Source organism: Rhipicephalus sanguineus, chromosome 1, assembly GCF_013339695.2.
Source record: "Rhipicephalus sanguineus isolate Rsan-2018 chromosome 1, BIME_Rsan_1.4, whole genome shotgun sequence".
Lineage (NCBI taxonomy): Eukaryota > Metazoa > Arthropoda > Arachnida > Ixodida > Ixodidae > Rhipicephalus > Rhipicephalus sanguineus.
The window spans coordinates 223,959,035-223,973,867 of record NC_051176.1 but is presented as its reverse complement, the minus strand read 5'-3'; positions in this window follow the sequence as shown (position 1 = coordinate 223,973,867).

Sequence of the window (14,833 nt, the reverse complement as noted above, 5' to 3'; positions counted from 1 at the left end):
AGTTGGTTTAGACTCTGTATCACCTGTGGCACATACCCGCAAACAATGAACTGTGGTATACGGGTATGTGCCACACGTGACTGAGAGAAAGGGTTTCATGACGTACGCGGCAGGTATTTTGCATTATTCATGTCATTACCAGTAAATCGTGTTCGTCATACAGTGATCCCCTGCTATGCCAATTTCGGTATATTACAAGTTATGGGGACGATCAGGAGAGCGTCCAGACGTAGGCGGCTAGGTAGATAGATGGATAGATAGATACGTAGATAGAAACGGCCAAAGTGCCTAAGGTTCGCTAAGAAATGCTTCGCATTTAAAAGTCAGATAGGACAGAAGGGGGGACCGCATAGGGTGGCGACTTATATATATATATATATATATATATATATATATATATATATATATATATATATATATATATATTAGCAGTTCGCACAGGTAACAGGTGTGTTTGGGACAATCACAGTGTAGTGAAGAGTGAAACCAACTGTTTCTAGAAGCGAACAAATGCTTATGAAGGTTAAAATAAATGAGCTCCAGCGCTTATCATATGGGTGTTGCAGAGCTACAGTTGACCTGCCGAAGGGGGGCTGGGCCCCTCCTTAAAAAATTTGCAGTGGCTTAGCTCGGCTATGCCAGGATATACGTAGCGTTAGCAAAGGTTCAGCTGATTATTCTTAGCTTTCCAGATTGTCTAGGATTATTAGCCTTCTTCTGTTCATTCTTCGTACGCCGAACCGCTAATTGCCAGGCAACTACGTCGGGATCCGATGAGATAAGCTTCCCGGCTCTTCTGCGCCGTCGAGCAGCATTTGCGCTCTCCTTCTCCATGGCGTTACCCACCTGCAAACGCCAGGCAGAGGCGCTATCAAGCGGCCCCAGCGCAGTGTCAGACGGCAACTGCACAGCGACAGCGAATAGCTGCGCGCGCGCCGGCGCCACTGTGTCTACGACGTCACTCCTCGCGAATGCGGCGCAGACCAGCAGCGGCGAGCCGCGCGCGGTGGTGGCGGAGTCTGCGCGCGCGCCGGCGCCAGCGTGTCTTGTGCGCCTACGACGCCACTCCTCCCGAACGCGCAGACCAGCAGCGGCGAGCCGCGCGCGGCGGTGTCGGAGAGCGCGTGAGATGTCAGCTCCGGTCACGGCCGGTCTGGAGGCGCGCGCTCGCTCCTTCCTTTACGGCCTGCGCACGGGGGGCTGTTGCTACCTATGGCCGCAATTTCGTGGGGGCGCTCCGAGCCAACTGCTCCCAGAGCCATATATACCCTTCGGGAGAGTTTGGCGATTGTTTCATCTCGCCGCTCTCCGAGCTCCGCCCCAGCGCCGCCCTCTTCTTGTGACGTAAACCCTCTCTCCTCGCCGGCGGCGGCGGGCGGTAGTGCCGACAGCGCGGCGCGGAGTCCGGCGCTGCCGCGACGGAGAGACGCCGGCGCGCCACACTTAAGCCTGTTTCACATGCAGCGATTTTGCTCCAAGAGCGGAGCGGCTGCCGTCGCGGAAGCCCAAAAACAGGTTTTTTCGAGCGACCAGTGGACGCGCGATCGAGATCGCCAGAGTTGGAAAAATTCGCGAGCGGCAGAGCGGCTGCCCAAGGTCAACCAATGGGGGAGCAGTGACGCGGGGAGCACGTGACCGTAGGGATGGAGACGAGAGCAGCCGCGCGCGCCGGGAGGAACTCGCTCCGACTCGGTTTCCTAGCAGACGACATTCGCTGCAACGAGCTGGCAGTGTAGAAAACGCCGTTCTTTTCCTTTTGTTGTTCTTTACTGCGCTTCCATCAAAGCAGACAAATCGTTTGCACGTGTCATTTTGTTCTTTTGTATTTTTATCGAATCGTGACACCAACATAGGTCCGGACAGGGGGAACCTACGACACTCCGCACTTGTTCGCAGTAGACGTTTCAGTTTTTTTTTTTTACTACTCTGGTGCAGCACGTTCGAACAGTTTACTGTTTTCTTTTCCCCCTTTTTTTTTTAGTGGTCACGTACCCCGAAGACGACAAATGCCGCCGCCTCTTTACTGCAGAATGCCCATAGGCAAAAAAAAAAAAAAGAGACGAGCTCCTTCACAAACCCACAATGTCGTCGACTGGGCCGCTTGCATCCGGTTGCCGGCCCATACGGCGCACCAGCGCCTTGCGGCATTCGAGAGCAAAAGCCACCGAAAGCCCTGTGAAAGCTTAAAACCCCCAAAACAAATTCTTTCTTTCGCTTTTCCATGGCCAAGTGTATGGGCGTGCAACATGACTTGCGTGGTAAAAAAAAGAAAGCTGGAACAGAAATAAACGTGGCTACTGAAGTTGTTTAATTGCACTCTGATACACTGCACATTTTCATCATTCAAGGTTTAGGCGCGTGAAATTCGATCACCGAAGTAGAAGGCTCGTGAAACTTGCAACCCAAGCGCACCAAAACAAGCGAGCCCGGAGAAAGGAAACCCGCGGATAACGGGCGCTTCCCACAACCATCACTGCGCATCGCAGAGGCGCGCGCCGCGCAAGAGCTGTGCATGTGAAACGAAGCCGCGTCCGAGCGTCCTGCTGCCGCTCGATCGCTGCGGGCCCCGCCGCTCGGTCGCTCGCATGTGAAACAGGCTTTACACTGCTTACACGATCGCTGAGGAGCGCGCGTAGGTTACGAAGCTTTGTACGAAGCCGCGCGTATTCGTGGCTACTGCTCCTCGCATTCAAGCGTGAATTTATTGCGTGCGATGGGCTGCTGTTGCGGTTGGCTGTTCAAACAGCAGCGCGCAGGGTTTCCGCCTTTTAGGCTTCCCAAGGAAAAGAAGCGACGACGCCTTTGGATCAGAAACATCAGACGCAGGAAATGGACCCCGACCGACTGCTCCGTGCTATGAGAGATACGTACTTGAGTATTTAGCTTGAATATTGCTGGTATCATAAACAACGTACCATTAACATACACTTATTTGTTGTGCAATGGGGCCCTTTCAGGCGCACAAACTTCAAAAATAATTTTGTCACGCTGAAAAAAAGGAGTTTTATGGTTCGCGTTTCGATCGCTTGGGCAGACTGAAATTTTGCAGCGATCGCGCTGTAAGTGTCCAGCGTGATGTGTTGCGTTTACGTAATTACGTAAGCACGAGCTTGGGATGTTACCGTGATGTTGTGAGGGGAAGACTTATTTCGATATCGCAGGTTAATGCAGCCGCGCGTCAGCTGCGGTGGTTACCTGGCATGTGTTGTACGTTATGTACGTGGTCTGCGTTTCTGTGGCTGTCAGCCTATGATGTCATTTACCGCTGTGTTGCCGCTTGTGTACATGCTACCAGTTTCACGTTTAATTCGCGCATGTAAATTAATCTGCGCCTCTGTGCTAAGCGAATGTGCCTTGCGCTTTTTAGTCATGCACGTATAGTGCACGACGGCTGTGCTCGTGCAGGAAGCTCTTCAATGAAATTTCGTGATTAGGAAGTATAGAGCGCGAAGAAGTTGAGCAGAAAAATTATTTTGTAAAGTAAACCAACAGGATGTCCGCTATCAGACTAGCCGAACGAGGTATTGTTTTCATTTAACACGCGTCTACTGGGGGCCCTGCACCTGGTCTGACGAAACCTGAAATGCCTCCGCAAACGCGAAAATTGACCGCCGGCGTCCGCGGCGTCGGCGTCCCGCGTCGGCAGCGTCAACACGAGGGATGTCAAAAATCATCGCGTAATGACGTGACCATACAACCAAAGATTGTGATGTCACCATGACGTCGAATAACGCGACTTCCCGCGATGAAGTCAGCAAATGACCAGATGTGGTGTAGAAAGATGGCAGTGCCTCCGATCTTGGAGGCAGTGCAAAACAATGTTAGGTCACAAAGCTTTCGAGGGGGGAGGGGGTGGCGTGAGGAACAATACATCAACTGAAGAAAAGGAAGACGGCTTTCGCCTTCGAGTGGTCTTAGGCGAATGCATAAGGGACCCTGTGAGTTTCTTTTTTCTTTCTTATTAGAGAGTTTTAGTGCCGGGGACTTCAAGCCGCTTCCTTATTCACCCTCTTACGTTCCCTTGTACACTCAGCCGCACCCATGACTATACAAAGAAACGTAAGGGGCTTACCGACGCAAGGCACTTTGGGGTCCCGGCACTAAAATTCTCTAAGAGGGAATTTTAGGGCTCGAGATCCCCAAGCCGCTTGTGTACGCCCGCTTTTGCGGTTTTGTGGCCTTAATACAATTACGTGCGCTGGTATCTCTGTTTCTTTTAAAAGCAGAGCTGTTTAAGCTTGGAGAATCCCCGTTAGTGGCGAATAAAAATTGTCATCATCATGAACCGGCACGCAATCCGTCCTCTTCTTTATCTTCTTTGCTGCCAGAACGCGTGCACAGATTTTTTCGGCGTGGTATGCAATGATTCTCACGTAACACTTGTCACGTGACATGTTCAAAAAATCACACCTGTTGTATATGCTCGTCACAGAGTCACATCACGCAATACCAATTTTGGTGTATATCAATCTGGCGGAACGGCCGCCGCCATCGCACCATGAGCGTGGCACGTAAGTCATGCTGTACATGTCACGCGTGTCATGACATTCACATTAACTCCCGTTATTTATGTTTGTCACACAGTCATGTCGCGCACTACCAATTTTGGTGTATATCAAGCAAGCGAAACGGCCACCAGCGCGCTCCATGAGCGTGGCACGTAAGTCATGCTGTACATGACACGCGTGTCATGATTTTCATAATAACTCCTGTTATTTATGTTCGCCATACACTCTTGTCAAGCCATACCAATTTTGGTAAATATCAAATTAACGAAACGGCCGCAAGAGCACCAAGACTGTGGCATGTAAATCATGCTGTACATGACATGCATGTCATGATTTTCATGTTATGACCAGTCATTTATGTTTGTCATACAGTCACATTATGCCATACCAATTTTGGTGTACACCCCATGAACGAAACGGCCAGGAGAGCACAAATTCGTAGGCGGCTAGATAGGTAGATAGACAGATAGATACGCTCAAAGTCGCAAAAGTTCGCTAAGAAATGCTTCGCATTTAAAAAAAAAACATAGACGCAAACCCACAGATCTTCATAGCTCGAAAAGTCACCGATGATCACGATAATCAGTCATGCGAATTCTGAGCGCAGCTTTGTGTTGAGGCAACGCGAACTGTGTTTGAATTTCTGGCTATCCGCATTGGAACATTCGTTACATATTGCCACAGAAACTGTCAGTGCTCGAGTGCTACGCACGCCACTCCGTGCATTGCAGGCGTCATCGACATCCCCGTCACGACAAGCGAGACAGTAGCAGCGCACCCACCAGCCCTGCGTGCGCACGAGCTCCGACCGAAGGGCGAGCACGCATGACGGAGGAAGAAAGCGATGCAGTGGCTCGTGATATCGACAGAATCCACGTTCGCTGTCTTTCGTCCTCGTTCGCTCTATCGGTTACGCCGACTACGCCAACGGCGATGCCGAACAACGCAGGAACAGACGCCTAAGAGCTGCGCTCTAAAAGCACAGCGCGTATCGTAGAACGTCGTGGACTCAAATCGGCGTGCACAACTCAGTTTCACGATTATTTGGACACGTCTAATTCACACCATATTCTTCATTAAATTTGTATAACAACGTTCTTGCACAATTTCGTTTTCGCAATTTGTTTAGTAGCGCTAGATTTCACGAATAAACAGCGCGTACATAGCCTCATCCGTGCGCCCGTCGCGCGGAAAGACTATATATGGCGGACGCCGCCGGAGCGGAGGCGTGTCGGTGACGTGAACAGCGTCATCGCCGCGCTGCGACGTCACTGCCCCGCCCATTCGCCAGACTCTCTGCTCCCTAACTCACTCCCGGCCGTTGCGGAGGCTAGCGCGCACAGGGAGTGCTCGGCTTTCGACTTAGCATGGCGCTTTCTGAAGTTACTCTATATGGTATTCATGGTACCAATGCGATAGAAACATGGTAGCAAGTATATGTGATGACTCTGGTAAATTCCGCTTTACAGAAGTGCTGGCGCAGGCCGCTCATAAGCCCGCTTCTGTTGCTCGGCAAAGCATCGACGCGCTTATAACACGGCCTTCTTTTTTTTTAGGTTTCTGTAACTTCGAGAATAGGTAAGAGGATGAACATTGCATTTGGTTGAGGAAACGGTTTAATCATGGTTTAGGAAATGTTTATTTCAAATGTATATATGTGCCGGCCGTCGCTGTACATGAAAATAACAAAATTGCACATTTTTTGTTGGAGGCATCTTAATTCGTGCTTTCATATTAAAAGAAATACATCAAAAAAGTGAAAGTCACTGCATAATGGGGACGGCCACGCTGCAGACGAAGAGGAAACATAAAAAACTTCCAGAGAATCCTTCCAATGGGAAACAGAATGTTTTCCTTGGTACTACAACAATATGCGCATGGAGAACTGAAAAAAATCACTGCTGGTAAAACACTGTAGTGACGATCACAGTTTAAAGGAGTCAAGTCTGTCACAGCCTGATATGCTTCCGCGAGGGCTTGTGAATAAAACCGGAAGGCCTGTCATTCTGATCTGTTAACTTTTTTGTGTAGTTCAATAAGAAGAATCCGGAGAAACTTTTCAGAAATAATATGAGCCAGCACTCTCGCGTGACTCTTGTCCACACCTTCCGGACAGTCCAGAAGTGGCGAATCTTCAAGGTATGGCTCAACAGTCAATTGCGGAGTCTCGAGGATTTTCGTTCGAGGAAGATATTTGACTGCTTTCTCGAAGAACGTCACAATTGTGTCCAGCGTTGATAGTAACTCCGGCTTTGGGTAGTGTAGATCATAGGCTTCTTGCTGACGGAGAAGATGATACAAGACTGCTCGTTTTGTTTGTCGTCACTAGCATGGCGCATGATTCGCAACCGACATCAGTGATGAGTTTGGCAATGTAACCACCTACATACACCAAGCCTGAATAGGCAACAGAGTTCGGTGGTTTGCGAGGAGGTTCTCGCAAAGCTTCAAGTTCCTCAATAACATCTGCCGGAATAGGCACCGCCGCTTCTTCAATGTTTTCGTCGCGAATGCCCATGTCTTTTGAAGGTAGCGCCTTTTCCTTGACAATGTGGGTCAAAGCAGCTGTGACGGCTCTTGCGTCTAGCGCGTCATTGCCCCCGCACATTGCCCTCCATTTTCCAAACAATGCCTCTATAGGATCACTGTTAAATTTCTTCGTGAGCACATAGTTTACTCCTTTTCTCAGAAGAAATCGGACTGTCTCCACTGTGGACTTTGTGGTGAAAAGCAGGGCAGTGTACGTCTCGTCTGTAAAGTTTCCAACGCCAGCGGCGACAGAAGAATCCTGGATGCGCTTAATGTAGCCTGAAAATTCATTTTCCAGCCACAGCAATCTAAGCACACGGGCCTCAGACATTTTCGCCTGCATCGAATATAAGGTGGTCGGGTCTTAAAAAATATTGTTGTTGCTAGTAGCGCTGCGTGTGCGTCTTCTGTTGCCGAGTGCCGAGAAAGGCAGACTGTCCCCACACGCACCTGTACTTCCTTCACCGCTTGCTACAACCGAAAAAAGTAATTAGAACGAGAAATTGGCCGGGCAAAGCTGGTTTACAACACGAAGCGCATGCGGCGAAACGCGCTTTGGGCGGTTGGCTCGCAACGCCCTCACGCGGAGCGCGCCGTCGTGACTGTATAGAAAAAGTTCCATTGTACTCCCGGCAGCTGCTCAGGCCGTAAGGGAAGGAGCGAGAGCGCGCCTCTAGACCGGCCGTGCTCCGGTGACCCAGCTGTGTGACATCACTGATCCTCGCGCATGCGCAGCTCGGCTCATGACGCTCCACGCGAAATCGGCTCCGGCTGGGAAAGTGTAGCTAACGCTACAAAAATGGAGAGGGGGCTGGCCCCCACTGGGCCTCCCATGACTTTAAGCCCTGGTCATATCTGACTTTTTTTTTTTTGTCAAACGTATGTATGGCGCACAAAAAAAGGTTTTCTTTTTAGAATGGAATAAAGTATGGCGTACGCATAGCCTTTTCAGCACCAGCTAAGCTCGAAGGTTTGCCATTTAGATAGTCTAAGAATCTGCTATAATATGTCACAGAGAAATGAGTGTTATGATCAACATAAGAACAAATATGTGCCATGCAAGGTAAGCAGTTTATCAATATCAGGTGCCCTTAACGTGCAGAAAATCCTACATCGGTGAAAGCGGAAGATTCATCGATATGAGGTTAAGGAAACACGAGTGATCGCTTTCCAACTACCCCCTTACATTTGCCAGCGCACTACCGAGCGTGTGGTTGCGAGCCCAGGGAAAGATTTGCAGTCCCCAGGGAAAGCAAATAGGCCGCAATATTATAGGCCTTTCATAGCATGAGAAAGGGAAATAGGTGTATTAGCCACCAGTGGCGTAGACAGAAATTTGGTTCGGGGGTGGGGGGGGGGGGGGGGGCTCACGTTTTTGACCTGAAGCGGAGTCCGCATATCTGCGCTCCACGTGCGCGCCCCTTATGAAAATGACTGTTGATTTTCCATTGCCGGAGTATGATCGAATTATTGACTTTATTGATTATCAATGATTCCGCAATACTCAGTGACTTGCTTCAATACTTCGTCAACAACATTTCTGTTGAGCAGATCGCAATAAAAATGTCATTGACTCATTTCTATCGAAATACCATTGAGGCAATATTTCCTCAACAATATTTCTGTTGAGCAATTTGCAATAAATACTTCATTGACTCATTTCAATCGAAATACCCTTGAGGACATAATTCGTAAACAATATTTCTGTTGAGCATTTTGCAGTAAAAATTCCATTGACTCATTTCTTTCGAGATACCAATGCATGAGGACGTAATTCGTAAACAATATTTCTCTTGAGCACTTTACAATAAAAATTTCATTGACGCAATTATTTTGAAATACAATTGAGGAAATATTTCATCAGTATTTCTGTTGAGTAGTTTGCAATAAAAATGTCATTGACGCAGTTATGTCGAAGTATCACCGAGGCGTTATTCACTGCCGACGGAGCTGTCGTGCGACTTAAAGTAGTTCACGCGCCACTAACCCCTGCTAATTAAGCCCCATTTATTTCACTTAGTGCAATCGATGCCTCGTAAATATTAATACTCTAGGTCAGTCCAACACACACACACACACACACACACACACACACACACACACACACACACACACACACACACACACACACACACACACACACACACACACGCACGCACGCACACACACGCGCGCGCGCTGGTCGATGTCTTGACTCTGACGAAGGCTGTGCCACGGCCAAAACGTTCACAAACCAGTATAATGCACGCAGTTTTCGTAAGTACGCCCTTTCATTTCTCCAACCATATGTGCACCGGACCTACAGAGCTTCCTCGCACCCTTGCCTTTGAAACTCCCCGTTACTTTTGTGAACATTCGTCGCAGTTCGCTCTTCTCGACCGATCCTTTATTGTAAAACCACGGCCGGTCTGGAGGTGCGCGCTCTCCCCCCCCCCCCCCACCCCTCCCCCCTGGTTTCGCCGGTCGTGTGCGTGTCGGTCGTTCTCATCGTTATTTACTACTAATGTCTTATTTATATAAATGACTACGCGGCCTTGACTGAAATGAATAACTGTTTCTCTTCTTGTTACGTTATTATTCTTTGACAGTGATACGTCATCCTTTCTGGGCACTATTATGAGGTTAGTACGTATTTTCAATAAATCAGTTGTGAGGCTGCGCTCGTCTCTCTCTCTCACAGTTTTTTAGGTGATGGCTTCGAACGTCGGTGGCATGCGGCGTGGCACCGCAGGCTGCTGCTGCTTGCTGGCTCTTGCGGTCAAACGGACAATAATGCTTTCGTATTCACGAATAATAAGTGCTTAAGTGTCGTCGGATTACTTTCTTGATCGACATTTTTTCTAGTTTTTCTACAGTTTAGATTCCAATAATTTAGACATTGATATTTATACATTCGTTATATGATATTTATACACTGATGCTAGAATACCTTGCAGGCCTCAGACGAGGCATTAAGAGGGGCAGTATACAGTCGCCCAAATCTTTAAAACTAGCGTGCGCGAGCAGCAATTTTTTCTGCGTATCTTCGCCATATGACTGAATTAAGTTCCAAAAAGGGTGAGAGCAAGTGCATGCCCACAAAGCACATGCCCAAAGAACATTTTTTTGCGACTTCGTTCCATCATATGGCGCTGACACACGAAAAAGTCGCCGCGGCGCACGCTAGTTAACGATTTGGTCAGCCGTACATGATCATCTATTGTACATTGAAAAATTCGGCAGATCTCACGCATTGTGGGACTCGGTTTCATGCGAAGCAATCAGCGAGTAGCTGTCTATGCTGCATTTTTTTTTTTTTTTTGGCCTTGAGTGCAGCGTTACGAGGTGGATCGATGTGTTTTTGTAAATGGAGTAGTTGTATGCACATCGTGCGCTTACCAGGCACGCCGGCTACATTGACATTTAAAGGGTAACCTTCGGTCTGACGTAACGTGAGCACTCATGTTAGAGCACAGACGTCAGTTCTACTGAAACGAACCGCACGCTACGGTGCGATTCACATTTCGCGTGCGATGCTGTGAATATCATACGTAGCATTCGTTAGTGTGTTATTCAGAGATCGAGCAACGCTTGAATATTGCTTGCTGAGTCATAGGAGTACATATGTAATGTTTATTCGACTGCTATAAAAGCGGAGCCAACACTAGAACCCCAATTGACGTTATCAGGGGTGGAAGCGGGCGTGAGCGTTTTGGAGCAGCTCAGGGAGCAGGAATAATGCTGTTTCGGAGCAGCTTTGGAGCACCAAAATGTGTGTTTTGGAGCAATGTAAGTTAGTTTTGGAGCAGAATTGTAGGGTCAAACATCATTGTTGTTTAATTTTTATTTCTGGTAAACACAATAGAAATTCCAACGATTTTAGAAAACATTCAATATTGAGGAACCAACAGCACTTAAACAAATGATATATATACACACACGCGCGTACGTGTTATCATTAAAACATCACAGCTGTGATAGAGCAATGACTCAGGAAAACGAGATAAGCGATGTTTTGAATAGCTACACTTGACTAGACTGACAAATGAAAAACGTTCATGGTAATGAACGTTTTTCAGCAGCGGCGTTTTTGCGCCGCGTTTGCCGGGTTGCATTTTCGTCAAAAGCCTACGCCGGCTTCAAAAAGTTCCTTCGAATGGATGCTATGAGCGTCCCCTTTATAACGGGGCGGTGACATGTCTGCCACCAGGCTCGAAGGATAAAAAAAGAAAAAAAAAAGAAAAAAAAAACTTCCTTGTTTCATGTTGTCCTAATGCCTTATCTACATTGATTAAATCTATGTTATTATAACAAAAAATATAAATTCACAGTCCATCTCTCTGCCTCTTAAGGCAGAATAACCTTTTTTTCCCCCAATTATTTATTTTTGTACTTTATCTCTACTTTTCTGCCACCAATACTCTAACCGTCTCTTACTTATTTCTATCGCGGGCGTGTTCAGCTTTCCATTGTTGTCCCTAAAACCCAAGGCTTCATGTAGACTCGTGCCCACACGTATACCTAGGTGAATATCGCCACATTCAATCAGTACATGTTCCATCGTTTCCTTAGTTCCCCCGCAGCATGTACATAGTTCTTCTTCGTTACTGAATCTCGCTTTATAACTACGCGTTCTCAGGCAGCCCGACCTTGCTTCAAACAGTAAAGCGCTTCCCCTTGAATTATCATAAAACCTTTCCCTCCTTATTTCGTTTTTTCCTTTTCGGTAGTTACTCAGAGCCGGCTTCTTTTCCATCGCTGTCATCCAATAAGTCTTCTCCGCCTCTCTGACCTTCCGCTTAATGCTCCTTGTTGCCATATCGCCCGCACTGCCAGCCGTATATTTACTGGTGAGCCTCCTAGTTCTTTTTCTCCACTGCGTGTCAACGCTTTTCCTATACAAATACCTGAAAACCTTCTCTGCCCATCTACTCTTCTTCATTTTCCTCAGCCTCTCTTCGAATCTCATTTTGCTCTGCGCTTCCCTCACTTCAAAGCCTGTCCATCCCATATCACCCTTCACCGCCTCATTTGTCGTCTTCCCGTGAGCGCCCAAGGCGAGGCGGCCCACCGTCCTTTGATTTACATCCATTCCTGATTGCACCTCTGACTTCATGCACACCACTGAGTTCCCAAATGTAAGCCCCGGAACCATCACACCCTTCCACAGCCCTCGAAGCACCTCGTACCTATTGTATCCCCATAAAGCTCTGTGCTTCATAATTGCAGCATTCCTCTTTCCCTTTGCTACCGATGCTTTCTCTTGTACCTCCATATATCTATCCCCCTCATTTACCCATACTCCGAGGTACTTGTACTCGCTTACCCTCGGTATTTTTTGGCCCTGTATTAAGACCGTATGGTCTCCGTGATCATTGAATATCATCAATCCACATTTTGTTGCACTAAATCCTAGTCCTAGAGCCTCACACTCCCTTCCGCATATATCTGCCAGTCGCTGTATATCATCTTGACTGTCCGCAAATAAGACAATATCATCAGCATAAAATAGACCTGGAAGCTTCTGCTCAACCATCGCTCCGACCTGTTTGTGTGACAAATTAAATCCAATGTTGCTACCTTCTAGCGCTTTTTCCATCCTCGCCATGTACAGCATGAATAACAGCGGGGACAAAGGGCATCCCTGTCTCAGTCCCTTGCTAATTTCAACGCTGTCCTTGCTACTTATTCCTTCCCATTCTATACAAACTGTATTTTCTCGGTATATTTCTCTCAAAAGCTGTACACAGTCGTCACCTATGCCCACTTCCTTCAATATATCCCACAAAATTTCCTGATTAACGTTGTCATACGCCCCGGTGATATCTAGATAAGCTACGTATAAGGGCCTGTTTTCTATTTTAGATATTTCTATACACTGGGTAAGAACAAACAGATTGTCGTCTAACCGCCTGTCGATTCGAAATCCATTCTGAAGTTCTCCCAAAATATCATTTTGTTCTACCCACGCTTCTATTTTTAATTTTACTGCCTGCATCGCCAACCTGTATAGCACCGATGTAATTGTTAGGGGTCTATACGAGCGAATGTTATCTTTTTTCTCCCTTGCCTTTATAGATTAAGTTCATTCTACTTTTTCGCCAACTGTCTGGTATTTCCCTCTCCTGTAAGCACTTTTCTACGCGGAGGTCAGCGGAGGTCAGCGCCGTCTGGAGGCATTGGAAGAAACCAAACAAACACGCGTCTGCACCCTAAACTCCACTTCTCGGACGAGCGGGCAATGCGCCGCGCGAGGCGTTTTCTTTTCTACTTCGAGTAGGAAGACGCGACGGCGTGATTTCTGAGATAGCGTTCATCAAAAATGACGCGCGCGACCCTCCGACCACGCGTCAGTCGCGCATATCAAGCCATTCGGGACGCAACAGCGCGATTTCGCGAAGGCGTTCTTCAAAAAACGCGCGCGTCCCTCCAAACGCGCGTAAATCGCGCCAAAAATTGCGCCACGCACTTCCACCTTTTCCCTTCAAGTTCCAAGATTTGTCAATTATTGGTGTCGGTTATATGCACGCAAATATGGCACTTGAGGTGCGATGATACTAGATGTCGCAAGTGCACAATTTGTATCCCGTGGTTCTGTTTTCGTACTACCTCACATTCGTCTTTTCAGTAATAAACGTCCCAAGTGTCTATCTTGTTCTTTTTTGTATATTTCTTCACTCGCCACCTCATGTACCAAGCCACACACACAGCCACGGCGGCGAGCGGCATGTCATGTTGTGCTGCGGATGGTACGAGCTACGGCGTACTCGACCCCGAGCCGAGCGCAGGTTCTCACGAGCCAAAATCGAACAACGCGACCGATCGCACTAGCGAGACTAAGCTCGTCGCTGCACGAGCGCGTTTACATGCTGCATTTATAACGTCTAAGGGCTTGTGTGCAATGCAACAAATTCTGCACATGGAGAGGCATGCTCTCGCTAAAAAAAAAAAAATGAGTTTCAGAAATGGTCCAACCAACTTACACAAACTGAAGCCCTGCTGCCCTGCGAGTGATTTCGCAGTTGGTAGTGGCTTCATTGACCGCAAACGGATTAAACAAATTTTTCGTCTTCATACAGACTTATGAAACAAGATCCATATTACACAATCACCTATACAGTGGTTTCCTAATGCAAAGTTTCTAATAATGGTCGCGCGTTTACGTTCGCGGCAGCTGCTCGCACTATCTTTATGGCTTCACACCAAATTAAATATTCGCAGTAAATAGAACCTTTTCGACCGTATGAAGCGTCAACGCACTTACTTTTATTCATGTTCGCAATCCCAGGCCACGATGACAACAACCGCCTCGTGCGCGCAGCGCGCCAAAAGACTCCGCTGCCGCCGGCGTCACAATCGAAATATGGCTGCACAACTCACTTTCTTGTTCGCTAGGTTTTTTGCGCCTTCGACAAGGTCGCGAGAGCGCGCCAAGTGATGTGATGATGATATAATGATATAAGCTCGCTTGGGCGCGCCATGACACGGCTGACAGCGGCACATGAAGGCACCAAACGTAGCCTCGGTGATCGGTTCCGGCAGCGCACCGGAGCCCATCGCGGAGGCCGTGCACCAAAGACCGCTTGGGAGCAGTTTTGGCGCAATAATGCGTTTTGGAGCAGGATGGCGCAGTAGAAGCGCATTGGCGCAGCGTGGCGCAAATGGCGCAGCACTTCCACCCCTGCGTTATGCCGACATGATGTCTGTATCATAGGAGTCATAGGCGCGCGCACGAGGGTGGCAGCCCCCCCCCCCCCCTTCTGATCACCAAGGAGGGGGCGCTAAGTCTGCCCAACACGTTTACTCATGGCGTATTC